We start from the raw sequence: 12,265 nt of genomic DNA on the forward strand, positions 1-12,265 counted from the left end.
AGAAAAGGATTACCCAGAAAGGCGAATGAAACGGATCTATACCAAGGAAGCAACGGTAGTGATTGATTTGACGGAGGTACAAGATGGGAGAGCAGAGGACATTATAGAAGCATTGAAAGACAAGATCGAAGTGACTAGCATACTAGCGGTAAGACCAAAAATGATGAAACAATATGAAATTACATTGGAAAAAGAGGAAGATATTGAGAAACTGGAAGAAGGATTGATGATTAAAGGAAAGACTTGTGAAATTAAAAAGTTGAACAATAAGGATTTTGCTGTATCTTTCATGCATCTGCCTGCTTACTTGGAGGATGACGATATTTTAAAGAAGCTGGAGGGATGGGGGGTGACTCCTATCTCACAGATCAAAAGGAGATTCTACCCGGGCACCCGCATTGAGGATGGAACGAGATTCCTGAGAGTACGGTTTCCAAAAGAGGTGGCTTCCCTGCCCTACAGCACGAGAATGGAGACGGAAGAAGGACCTCAGTATTTCAGGGTGATACATAGCCAGCAGGTGAGAACCTGTAGGTTATGTATGAGCCCTGAACACATGATGAAGGACTGTCCTGACTTCAAATGCTATAAGTGCTCGGAAAGGGGACATTTCGCGAGGGATTGTAATGCGGTGAGGTGCCCGGACTGCAGGCTTGTGTTAAACAAGTGCGAGTGCTGGTTCGGAGAACAACATCAGGAGGAAGAGCAGGGGTGTGGGCAGATGCATGAGGAAGCCGGTGAAGAGGAGCTACACGAAAACACGGAAGGAACACCAAGAGAGGATACCACAAGCACGGACGTTGAAGAGGAAAGTGAAAGGACTGGATCAACGCAGTGCAGTGAGGAAACGGGGTCACTGATGGAAATAACTGATACTTTACAGATTCAACTGGAAAAGACAGAGGATCAGGAGTGGGTCAGCGAGGATGGGAGAATGGACAAAGACAGTGAATGCATCGACGATGCCGGCACTACAGGAATCAATAAAAGAAGAAGACAAACTAAGGTAACACCAAATTTAGAGAAAGCCAAAAGAAAAGTATTAAAACAAGGATGTGATGAAAAACAAGACAGTGGGGAAATGGTAAAGGAAGGAGAGTGAATGAACTGACAAAATGGGGATTTTATGGCTTTTATTTTATTTTATGGTGCTGAAAATTGTGACTTTTAATGCTAGAGGATTAATGAATGTTTATAAATTTGAAAAGGTGAAGGAATTGTGTCGAAATGAAGATGTGATTTTATTGCAAGAGACAAACTGGAAAGAGAATGTTATGGAGGATATTAGAAAAAGATGGGAAGGGGAATTACTTGTTAACAATGAAGAGGAAAAAATGGGAGGAGGAGTGGCGGTTTTAATAAGAAAAGACAGAGGTATAAAGACAAAACTTATATATAATGATAAAAAAGGAAAATGTATGGTGGTAGAAATCGAAATGGAAGAAGACAAATTTGTTCTAGTGAACGTGCACGCTCCCAATGGAGAAAAAGAAAAGAAAATATACTTTAATGTTTTAGCTGATGTAATTGAAAAATGGGGGAAGGTGGTGATTGCAGGGGATTTTAACACTGTTTTTAGTAAAATGGATATGGCAAATGGGATGGTTTTTAAATCGGATGGGGGTAGAAAAGAATTAAGGTCATTGATGGAAGAGAAAAATATGATTGATGTGTGGCGGGAAAGAAATGGAAAAAAGAAGGAATTTTCAAGAAGACAGTTGGTGGGGAATTTTATGTGCCAAACCAGAATAGACTATTTTTTAAGTACCAGAAATCTTGAATGTTTCATTGATGGAATATTTTACAAAGAAACGACCTTAAGCGATCACAAAATGGTTTTAATGACGATGGATTTTAAAAGACAAACAAAGGGACCTGGGGTGTGGATTTTAAACACTGAGGTTTTAAAGAATGAAAGTTTTAAAAAAGAGATTGAAATGATATTAGATGGGAGGAAAAAAGACCTGATGTATATGGAAGACAAAAGGCAATGGTGGGAAAATGTTAAGTATGATATTAAGAAATATTCTATGAACTACTGTAATTTATTACAAAAGGTTAAAAGAACCAAGGAGAGAGAAATAAGGAGAACTCTAAAAGAGGAGTTAAATAAAAACCAAGTAGATGTGCAAAAAGTAATTGAAATAGAAAATACGTTGAGAAAAATAGAAGAGGAGAAATGCAAGGGGGCAATGTTGAGAAGCAAAGCAAAATATACGGTGGAAGGGGAAAAATGTAACAGATTCTTTTTTAATCTTGAGAAAAGCAGGGGGAGAGCGGAAACAATTAAAGAACTTAAAAGTAGCAATGGAATGGTGGTCTCAGATACAGAGGGGATTTTAAAAGAAGTTAAATCATTTTATGAGGAACTTTTTAAGTCTGAGGGGGGAGATGAGGAAAAAAGGAATATTTTGTTGCAACAGATAACAAGGAAAGTTGGCGAACAGGATAAAAAAATATGTGAAAGGGAAATAGAAACTGAAGAGATCATACATGCCATAAATCAATTAAGAGTGAGGAAAAGCCCCGGAGTAGATGGTATTGGAAGTGAGTTTTACAAAGTTTTTAAAGAAAAAGTAAGCGTGATTTTAAATGAAATTTTTGAAGAAGTTTTTAAAAAAGAAAGAGTAAGCCCAAGAATGGGGCTAGGATTAATGAAAATAATATACAAGAAAAAAGGAGACAAAACTGAGCTGAAAAATTTTAGACCCATTACAATGCTAAACACTGATTTTAAAATTTTAGCCAAGGTCTTAGCAAACAGATTAAAAAATGTCATGCCAAATATAATAGAAACAAACCAGGCGTATGGAGTAAAGGCGAGAGATATAGCAGATGTTACTAGCAGCATTAGAGATATAGCAGGGTATATAAAAGAAAAAGGCAAAAGTGCTTATGTTATTAGTATGGATTTTGAAAAGGCTTTTGACAGAGTTGAACATGGCTTTTTATTTGCAGTTTTAAAGGAATTTGGGTTTGGGAATAATTTTATTAAATGGATTTCGGTTTTATACAGGGATATTTTTACAAAAGTAAAATGCAATGTTTTTTTAACTCAACCTTTTAAAGTTTTAAGATCCATAAGACAGGGGTGTCCATTGTCGGCGCAGTTGTACTCATTGGTAGCAGAACCTTTAGGGCTTTTAATAAATAGAGAAAAAAGAATAAATGGAATACAAATGGAAGAGGGAGAAGAATTAAAGAAAATATTTCAATATGCTGATGACACGACAATTGTGGTTGAAAATGTAGAAAGTGTTAAAAGAGTGATGGAGAAAACAAAACTGTATTGTGAGGGTTCGGGTGCAAAGATAAATGAAGAAAAAACTGTATACATGAAATATGGAAGGGCAGAGGTTCTTACAGGGGTCTGTAAGTTTACAGAGGTGCAAGAAATAAAGATTTTAGGAATAATTGTAGCAAAGAATGAAAAGGAGGCTACGGACAGTATGTGGGAAGAGACGGTGGGAGGGATGGAAAGAAGACTGATTTTCTGGAGAAGCAGATTTTTAAGTTTAAAAGGGAAGATTTTAGTTGTAAACATGCTAATGTTATCTAGAATGTGGTATACATTACATGTGATGCCATTGCCAGACTGGGTTTTTAAGAGAATAAAGAAATGTGTTTTAGAATTTTTATGGGACAAAAAGCCTCCAAGAATTGCATATTTTACACTGATTGGGAAACCGGGGGAGGGAGGGATGGGTTTGGTGGATGTAGAACAAAAAATGAAAAGCATGAGAGTAAAGGTGGTAAGAAAATATTTGGATGATACGAACAGAGCAGAGTGGAAGAGATTGATGGCTCTTTATTTAAATAAATGTGGGAATTTTAATTTGGGGGAAAATGTTTTATGGATGAAGCTTAAGAATTGGATGATGGAGGGGATCCCACCATTTTACAAAGAGGTTTTAAGCGCTTGGAGGCTTTTTTTAACAGAGGTGGATTTTAATCCGGAGGGGAGAGAAATGATTTTAAATCAACCTCTGTTTTTAAATGGGAAAATAAAGATGCAAGAGTATGATATCTATTTTAAGAAGTGGTTGCAAGCAGGGTTTGTAAAGGTGAGGGATGTTTTATGGGAATTTAAAGAGGGATTTTTACCACTTCAAGTGATCATAGATGCAATGGATGAGGAGAAGGAGGACTTTAATGTAAATGTTTTAAAAAGACAATATGAACAAGTAAAAAAAGCAATCCCAGGACAATGGCTGGAAGAAATTATTAAGGAGGGAGAAAAAGAAAAGAAAATGAGCGTGTTTCTAAAATGTAAAGACAATATAGTGAATTTTAATTTGGGTTCTGTTAAAATGTTTTATGGGTTTTTTATAAATAGAGTTTTTAAAAAACCTCTTGCCAATCAGTTATGGATAAGGCATTTTAATGAAATTGAAGAGGAAGATATATGGAAGAACATGACATGGAAATGGTTGGATGTGGATTTACAAAGTTTTGATTATTTTATTAGACAAAATGTGATTTTTACTGAAATGAGATTGTGTGCAATGCAGAAAGAAACTAATGCCCAATGCAGAGTTTGTAAAAAAGAAGATGAAGGAATTTTACATTTGTTTTTATTCTGTGAGAAGTTGAGCCCATTTTTTAAGGAATTAAAGGAAATAATCAAAGACTTAAGAGATAATGAGGGGGACTGTAACTGGAATAGATTTTTTATGTTGGGAATAGCAGAGAATACAGCAAACAAGAAACTAATTAATTTGTTTTTAATTTTGGCCAAAAAAGCAATATGGAAAAGAAGGAATATAGTCAAAAACAGAGATTTTAATGCTAACCTATGGTTGATTTTTAAACAGTTGGTTGAAGATTATGTAAAAATGCTGTACAGTTATTTTAAACTGGAAAACAAGATGGGGGATTTTTATGGAATTTTTACGAAGGAGGTTACATATATTTTAAAACAAAAGCACTTTTATATGCCAAGAGAAGATTAAAGAATTTGATGAATTTGTGAATTTAGATGTTTTTGGTTTTTAGTGTTATGCATATTTTGGAAAAATGCTTTTGTGAAATGCTTTTGTTTTTATTAAAATTTCCCTGTAACAGCTTTAAAGTCTTGTACACAACTTATATTTTGACTGTGAAAAAAAAAATAAAAAAAAAAAAAATAAAAAAAAAAGCTATGCCCGATCTTGTCTGATCTCGTAAGCTAAGCAGGTTTGGGCCTGGTTAGTGCCTGGATGGGAGACCGCCTGGGAATACCAGGTACTGTAAGCTTTTTTGAAATTTTTCACTTAGTATATAATAATTTTGCCAAAAAATAGAGTCAATGCCCGATCTCTGAATATAAGCAGGTTTGCGCCAGGTTAGTACATGGATGGGAGACTGCCTGGGAATATCAGGTGCTTTAAATTTTTGGATATTTTTCACGAATTATATAATATTCTTGCAAAAAAAAAAAAAAAAAAAAAGAGTCAATGCCCGATCTCTGAATCTTAGCAGGTTTAGGTCTGGTTAGTACTTGGATGAGAGACCGCCAAGGAATACCAGGTGCTTTAAGCTTTTGGAATTTTTTCACTTAGTATATAATAAATTTGGCAAAAAATAGAGTCAATGCCCGATCTCTGAATATAAGCAGGTTTGGGCCAGGTTAGTACATGGATGGGAGACTGCCTGGGAATATCAGGTGCTTTAAATTTTTGGATTTTTTTCACAAATTATATAATAATCTTGCAAAAAAAAAAAAAAAAGAGTCAATGCCCGATCTCTGAATCTTAGCAGGTTTAGGTCTGGTTAGTACTTGGATGAGAGACCGCCAAGGAATACCAGGTGCTTTAAGCTTTTGGAATTTTTTCACTTAGTATATAATAAATTTGGCAAAAAATAGAGTCAATGCCCGATCTCTGAATATAAGCAGGTTTGGGCCAGGTTAGTACATGGATGGGAGACTGCCTGGGAATACCAGGTGCTTTAAGCTTTTGGGGTTTCTTTCCTACTTTTATAATGTACTGGCGAGTAGATTGGCTGATCTTTAAATAGCCTTCTCTTTGCAGCAGTCTTCGCTTATGGCCATACCAGCCTGGCTATGCCCGATCTTGTCTGATCTCGAAAGCTAAGCAGGTTTGGGCCTGGTTAGTGCCTGGATGGGAGACCGCCTGAGAATGCCAGGTACTCTAAGCTATTTTGAAATTTTTCACTTAGTATATAATAATTTTGCCAAAAAATAGAGTCAATGCCCGATCTCTGAATATAAGCAGGTTTGCGCCAGGTTAGTACATGGATGGGAGACTGCCTGGGAATATCAGGTGCAGAAGAAGAAGTCAATGCCCGATCTCTGAATCTTAGCAGGTTAAGGTCTGGTTAGTACTTGAATGATAGACCGCCAAGGAATACCAGGTGCTTTAAGCTTTTGGAATTTTTTCACTTAGTATATAATAAATTTGGCAAAAAATAGAGTCAGTGCCCGATCTCTGAATATAAGCAGGTTTGGGCCAGGTTAGTACATGGATGGGAGACTGCCTGGGAATACCAGGTGCTTTAAATTTTTGGATATTTTTCACAAATTATATAATAATCTTGCAAAAAAAAAAAAAAAAATAGAGTCAATGCCCGATCTCTGAATCTTAGCAGGTTTAGGTCTGGTTAGTACTTGGTTGAAAGACCGCCTAGGAATACCAGGTGCTTAAAGCTTTTGGAATTTTTTCACTTAGTATATAATAAATTTGGCAAAAAATAGAGTCAATGCCCGATCTCTGAATATAAGCAGGTTTGGGCCAGGTTAGTACATGGATGGGAGACTGCCTGGGAATACCAGGTGCTTTAAATTTTTGGATATTTTTCACGAATTATATAATAATCTTGCAAAAAAAAAAAAAAGAAGAAGTCAATGCCCGATCTCTGAATCTTAGCAGGTTAAGGTCTGGTTAGTACTTGAATGATAGACCGCCAAGGAATACCAGGTGCTTTAAGCTTTTGGAATTTTTTCACTTAGTATATAATAAATTTGGCAAAAAATAGAGTCAATGCCCGATCTCTGAACAAAAGCAGGTTTGGGCCAGGTTAGTACTTGGATGAGAGACTGCCTGGGAATACCAGGTGCTTTAAATTTTTGGATATTTTTCACGAATTATATAATAATCTTGCAAAAAAAAAAAAAAAAGAAGAAGTCAATGCCCGATCTCTGAATCTTAGCAGGTTAAGGTCTGGTTAGTACTTGAATGATAGACCGCCAAGGAATACCAGGTGCTTTAAGCTTTTGGAATTTTTTCACTTAGTATATAATAAATTTGCCAAAAAATAGAGTCAATGCCCGATCTCTGAATATAAGCAGGTTTGGGCCAGGTTAGTACTTGGATGAGAGACCGCCTAGGAATACCAGGTGCTTTAAGCTTTTGGGGTTTCTTTCCTACTTTTATAATGTACTGGCGAGTAGATTGGCTGATCTTTAAATAGCCTTCTCTTTGCAGCAGTCTTCGCTTATGGCCATACCAGCCTGGCTATGCCCGATCTTGTCTGATCTCGGAAGCTAAGCAGGTTTGGGCCTGGTTAGTGCCTGGATGGGAGACCGCCTGGGAATGCCAGGTACTCTAAGCTATTTTGAAATTTTTCACTTAGTATATAATAATTTTGCCAAAAAATAGAGTCAATGCCCGATCTCTGAATATAAGCAGGTTTGCGCCAGGTTAGTACATGGATGGGAGACTGCCTGGGAATATCAGGTGCTTTAAATTTTTGGATATTTTTCACGAATTATATAATAATCTTGCAAAAAAAAAAAAAAAAAAAAAGAGTCAATGCCCGATCTCTGAATCTTAGCAGGTTTAGGTCTGGTTAGTACTTGGATGAGAGACCGCCAAGGAATACCAGGTGCTTTAAGCTTTTGGAATTTTTTCACTTAGTATATAATAAATTTGGCAAAAAATAGAGTCAGTGCCCGATCTCTGAATATAAGCAGGTTTGGGCCAGGTTAGTACATGGATGGGAGACTGCCTGGGAATGCCAGGTGCTTTAAATTTTTGGATATTTTTCACAAATTATATAATAATCTTGCAAAAAAAAAAAAAAAAAAATAGAGTCAATGCCCGATCTCTGAATCTTAGCAGGTTTAGGTCTGGTTAGTACTTGGTTGAAAGACCGCCTAGGAATACCAGGTGCTTAAAGCTTTTGGAATTTTTCACTTAGTATATAATAAATTTGGCAAAAAATAGAGTCAATGCCCGATCTCTGAATATAAGCAGGTTTGGGCCAGGTTAGTACATGGATGGGAGACTGCCTGGGAATACCAGGTGCTTTAAATTTTTGGATATTTTTCACGAATTATATAATAATCTTGCAAAAAAAAAAAAAAGAAGAAATCAATGCCCGATCTCTGAATCTTAGCAGGTTAAGGTCTGGTTAGTACTTGAATGATAGACCGCCAAGGAATACCAGGTGCTTTAAGCTTTTGGAATTTTTTCACTTAGTATATAATAAATTTGGCAAAAAATAGAGTCAATGCCCGATCTCTGAATATAAGCAGGTTTGGGCCAGGTTAGTACTTGGATGAGAGACCGCCTAGGAATACCAGGTGCTTTAAGCTTTTGGGGTTTCTTTCCTACTTTTATAATGTACTGGCGAGTAGATTGGCTGATCTTTAAATAGCCTTCTCTTTGCAGCAGTCTTCGCTTATGGCCATACCAGCCTGGCCATGCCCGATCTTGTCTGATCTCGTAAGCTAAGCAGGTTTGGGCCTGGTTAGTGCCTGGATGGGAGACCGCCTGGGAATACCAGGTACTGTAAGCTTTTTTGAAATTTTTCACTTAGTATATAATAATTTTGCCAAAAAATAGAGTCAATGCCCGATCTCTGAATATAAGCAGGTTTGCGCCAGGTTAGTACATGGATGGGAGACTGCCTGGGAATATCAGGTGCTTTAAATTTTTGGATATTTTTCACGAATTATATAATAATCTTGCAAAAAAAAAAAAAAGAGTCAATGCCCGATCTCTGAATCTTAGCAGGTTTAGGTCTGGTTAGTACTTGGATGAGAGACCGCCAAGGAATACCAGGTGCTTTAAGCTTTTGGAATTTTTTCACTTAGTATATAATAAATTTGGCAACAAATAGAGTCAATGCCCGATCTCTGAATATAAGCAGGTTTGGGCCAGGTTAGTACATGGATGGGAGACTGCCTGGGAATACCAGGTGCTTTAAATTTTTGGATTTTTTTCACAAATTATATAATAATCTTGCAAAAAAAAAAAAGAGTCAATGCCCGATCTCTGAATCTTAGCAGGTTTAGGTCTGGTTAGTACTTGGATGAGAGACCGCCAAGGAATACCAGGTGCTTTAAGCTTTTGGAATTTTTTCACTTAGTATATAATAAATTTGGCAAAAAATAGAGTCAATGCCCGATCTCTGAATATAAGCAGGTTTGGGCCAGGTTAGTACATGGATGGGAGACTGCCTGGGAATACCAGGTGCTTTAAGCTTTTGGGGTTTCTTTCCTACTTTTATAATGTACTGGCGAGTAGATTGGCTGATCTTTAAATAGCCTTCTCTTTGCAGCAGTCTTCGCTTATGGCCATACCAGCCTGGCTATGCCCGATCTTGTCTGATCTCGGAAGCTAAGCAGGTTTGGGCCTGGTTAGTGCCTGGATGGGAGACCGCCTGAGAATGCCAGGTACTCTAAGCTATTTTGAAATTTTTCACTTAGTATATAATAATTTTGCCAAAAAATAGAGTCAATGCCCGATCTCTGAATATAAGCAGGTTTGCGCCAGGTTAGTACATGGATGGGAGACTGCCTGGGAATATCAGGTGCAGAAGAAGAAGTCAATGCCCGATCTCTGAATCTTAGCAGGTTAAGGTCTGGTTAGTACTTGAATGATAGACCGCCAAGGAATACCAGGTGCTTTAAGCTTTTGGAATTTTTTCACTTAGTATATAATAAATTTGGCAAAAAATAGAGTCAGTACCCGATCTCTGAATATAAGCAGGTTTGGGCCAGGTTAGTACATGGATGGGAGACTGCCTGGGAATACCAGGTGCTTTAAATTTTTGGATATTTTTCACAAATTATATAATAATCTTGCAAAAAAAAAAAAAAAATAGAGTCAATGCCCGATCTCTGAATCTTAGCAGGTTTAGGTCTGGTTAGTACTTGGTTGAAAGACCGCCTAGGAATACCAGGTGCTTAAAGCTTTTGGAATTTTTTCACTTAGTATATAATAAATTTGGCAAAAAATAGAGTCAATGCCCGATCTCTGAATATAAGCAGGTTTGGGCCAGGTTAGTACATGGATGGGAGACTGCCTGGGAATACCAGGTGCTTTAAATTTTTGGATATTTTTCACGAATTATATAATAATCTTGCAAAAAAAAAAAAAAAAAGAAGAAGTCAATGCCCGATCTCTGAATCTTAGCAGGTTAAGGTCTGGTTAGTACTTGAATGATAGACCGCCAAGGAATACCAGGTGCTTTAAGCTTTTGGAATTTTTTCACTTAGTATATAATAAATTTGGCAAAAAATAGAGTCAATGCCCGATCTCTGAACAAAAGCAGGTTTGGGCCAGGTTAGTACTTGGATGAGAGACCGCCTAGGAATACCAGGTGCTTTAAGCTTTTGGGGTTTCTTTCCTACTTTTATAATGTACTGGCGAGTAGATTGGCTGATCTTTAAATAGCCTTCTCTTTGCAGCAGTCTTCGCTTAGGGCCATACCAGCCTGGCTATGCCCGATCTTGTCTGATCTCGGAAGCTAAGCAGGTTTGTGCCTGGTTAGTGCCTGGATGGGAGACCGCCTGAGAATGCCAGGTACTCTAAGCTTTTTTGAAATTTTTCACTTAGTATATAATAATTTTGCCAAAAAATAGAGTCAATGCCCGATCTCTGAATATAAGCAGGTTTGCGCCAGGTTAGTACATGGATGGGAGACTGCCTGGGAATATCAGGTGCTTTAAATTTTTGGATATTTTTCACGAATTATATAATAATCTTGCAAAAAAAAAAAAAAAAAAAAAAAAAAAGAGTCAATGCCCGATCTCTGAATCTTAGCAGGTTTAGGTCTGGTTAGTACTTGGATGAGAGACCGCCAAGGAATACCAGGTGCTTTAAGCTTTTGGAATTTTTTCACTTAGTATATAATAAATTTGGCAAAAAATAGAGTCAATGCCCGATCTCTGAATATAAGCAGGTTTGGGCCAGGTTAGTACATGGATGGGAGACTGCCTGGGAATACCAGGTGCTTTAAATTTTTGGATATTTTTCACAAATTATATAATAATCTTGCAAAAAAAAAAAAAAAAGAGTCAATGCCCGATCTCTGAATTTTAGCAGGTTTAGGTCTAGTTAGTACTTGGATGAGAGACCGCCAAGGAATACCAGGTGCTTTAAGCTTTTGGAATTTTTTCACTTAGTATATAATAAATTTGGCAAAAAATAGAGTCAATGCCCGATCTCTGAATATAAGCAGGTTTGGGCCAGGTTAGTACATGGATGGGAGACTGCCTGGGAATACCAGGTGCTTTAAATTTTTGGATATTTTTCACGAATTATATAATAATCTTGCAAAAAAAAAAAAAAAAAAGAAGAAGTCAATGCCCGATCTCTGAATCTTAGCAGGTTAAGGTCTGGTTAGTACTTGAATGATAGACCGCCAAGGAATACCAGGTGCTTTAAGCTTTTGGAATTTTTTCACTTAGTATATAATAAATTTGCCAAAAAATAGAGTCAATGCCCGATCTCTGAATATAAGCAGGTTTGGGCCAGGTTAGTACTTGGATGAGAGACCGCCTAGGAATACCAGGTGCTTTAAGCTTTTGGGGTTTCTTTCCTACTTTTATAATGTACTGGCGAGTAGATTGGCTGATCTTTAAATAGCCTTCTCTTTGCAGCAGTCTTCGCTTATGGCCATACCAGCCTGGCTATGCCCGATCTTGTCTGATCTCGGAAGCTAAGCAGGTTTGGGCCTGGTTAGTGCCTGGATGGGAGACCGCCTGGGAATGCCAGGTACTCTAAGCTATTTTGAAATTTTTCACTTAGTATATAATAATTTTGCCAAAAAATAGAGTCAATGCCCGATCTCTGAATATAAGCAGGTTTGCGCCAGGTTAGTACATGGATGGGAGACTGCCTGGGAATATCAGGTGCTTTAAATTTTTGGATATTTTTCACGAATTATATAATAATCTTGCAAAAAAAAAAAAAAAAATAGAGTCAATGCCCGATCTCTGAATCTTAGCAGGTTTAGGTCTGGTTAGTACTTGGTTGAAAGACCGCCTAGGAATACCAGGTACTTAAAGCTTTTGGAATTTTTCACTTAGTATATA

At 37.1% G+C, this 12,265-nt stretch overlaps 6 pseudogenes; all 6 read left to right on the top strand.

The window, feature by feature from the left end:
• The first annotated feature begins 6,019 nt into the window (after window positions 1-6,019).
• LOC127937181 (uncharacterized) lies at window positions 6,020-6,138 on the top strand (annotated as a pseudogene).
• A 1,294-nt stretch (window positions 6,139-7,432) lies between these two features.
• LOC127936043 (uncharacterized) lies at window positions 7,433-7,551 on the top strand (annotated as a pseudogene).
• Window positions 7,552-8,620: 1,069 nt separating this feature from the next.
• Window positions 8,621-8,739, top strand: LOC127935949 (uncharacterized; annotated as a pseudogene).
• Window positions 8,740-9,512: 773 nt separating this feature from the next.
• On the top strand, window positions 9,513-9,631 carry LOC127936696 (uncharacterized; annotated as a pseudogene).
• A 1,013-nt stretch (window positions 9,632-10,644) lies between these two features.
• On the top strand, window positions 10,645-10,763 carry LOC127937069 (uncharacterized; annotated as a pseudogene).
• Window positions 10,764-11,838: 1,075 nt separating this feature from the next.
• On the top strand, window positions 11,839-11,957 carry LOC127936044 (uncharacterized; annotated as a pseudogene).
• Window positions 11,958-12,265: the final 308 nt, after the last annotated feature.

The sequence above is a fragment of the Carassius gibelio genome, chromosome A19, assembly GCF_023724105.1.
Source record: "Carassius gibelio isolate Cgi1373 ecotype wild population from Czech Republic chromosome A19, carGib1.2-hapl.c, whole genome shotgun sequence".
Classification (NCBI taxonomy): Eukaryota; Metazoa; Chordata; class Actinopteri; order Cypriniformes; family Cyprinidae; genus Carassius; species Carassius gibelio.